The 1,556-nt window shown below is 41.2% G+C and overlaps 1 pseudogene; it reads right to left on the reverse strand.

The window, feature by feature from the left end:
* Nucleotides 1-318: 318 nt before the first annotated feature.
* Nucleotides 319-1,233, reverse strand: LOC105310688 (annotated as a pseudogene).
* Nucleotides 1,234-1,556: the final 323 nt, after the last annotated feature.

Below are 1,556 nucleotides of genomic sequence, written 5' to 3' on the forward strand. Positions count from 1 at the left end.
GAGAAGATTGTGATTGACAGAAAGACAACAGCAGACTGCATTGAAAATGTAAGGTTTCATTAATAACAAGTGAAATGGAAGTGCCTGAACTGAGGCAAGAAACACAGCAGAAGACAGTCCATAAGGTCTTCATAGGGACATACAACTTTTTTGGGGGGGGGAGGGGGAGTAATAAACATTTTAAAATTAAATGCAGAAACATTTAAGTCCCTTTATTAGAGAAATTGTACACATTGGTGAATATGGTCAATGGTCACATCTATGGGATGATCATTAAAATCAGAACCAATAATTAGGATATGCTGTATGCTCTGCTTGTTATACTGTGAAGTGTCTTGTGTAGTCATAGTCTATTGTTGGAATGACTGTCTGTACAAGAAAATTAGAAGATACATATGAACAGCCCTCCTTCCGTAACAGTCTCATTGACTTTCCTATCACCTCGGCATGCTTGCACGGGTGAACTGAGCACATAGGAGGTAGTGGAAGATAATAGTGATTTAAATGATCAATGTTTCTTCTCATAATCTTGACTGATGTTTTCATACATGTGCTCAACCGTTAAAGGCTGCCTTTGCTGACCATAGCTAACGACCATGGCTATGGCATCCGGTAATATTTATAACTTATGTAGAGGTCATAAGTTCTGGTTTGCAAAATATCACCTTCACCTCCGATATCAGTTTTCACTTTACGAGCCTCTACTATTTTCCTTGCAGCTAGAATAGCCTCATCTGGTCCCCAAAATCGACTCTCTTCATAATCTTCCGGAGCTGCAGCTTTTTAAAATCTTTCTTTTCATCCTCCTCACAGAATGCTGAGCAAACTTGGAGTTTTATACTGTCTTTTCTTTCCAGTGTAATCACTTTAACTGCTTTGATTATTCTTGCAGGTCCCTATGTCGTGACAACGTATCTCCCCATCTCCTGTCATCGTCATCTTCTTCAGTGAGAACTTACAAATCACATGACTATTGCGCCTCTTTGCACCATGTCCAGCATGGCACATTTTTGGTTAGCAAAAATTTCTTGCTATTGCTAGGTATGCCTTCACTTTCATTCTTCCCCTTATCTCATTACCATATCAGACAGTGGTGGACTAAGTCATCTCCATCTGCCACAAGCTCTTCCGGGGTCATCACACCTGTGTCCTTAAATTTTGATTCCTTGAGGACCAGGGTCAGGTACTCAGTTCCAGTGTCTTTCTCGTCACCGTGTTAATCACTTTTGACATTTCTGTGTCCAGAACTGTGGTCAGCCCCATGTCGGGGTGGTGAGGGTAGCTGAGACAGGGACCAAGGAGTCAGAAGATGTCTTCTCTGCCACTGACTTGTGTCACATGCACACATCCACATGGAGTGAGAACTCTGCAGGCCCTCAAAGCATCTTCTGCCATTCTCAGGGCACGAGGATATTGAAACATACAAAAATCCTATCAAACCCCTAAACCGAAGCATTATAATTATGAAAGTCATCCTTTGCAGTTGGATGGAGAAGTGAAATATTCCAAATACTACCAAAATAATTAAACACAAGTTTCCCTCCCCAGGGATATAT

Source organism: Pteropus vampyrus, unplaced genomic scaffold, assembly GCF_000151845.1.
Source record: "Pteropus vampyrus isolate Shadow unplaced genomic scaffold, Pvam_2.0 Scaffold9350, whole genome shotgun sequence".
Lineage (NCBI taxonomy): Eukaryota > Metazoa > Chordata > Mammalia > Chiroptera > Pteropodidae > Pteropus > Pteropus vampyrus.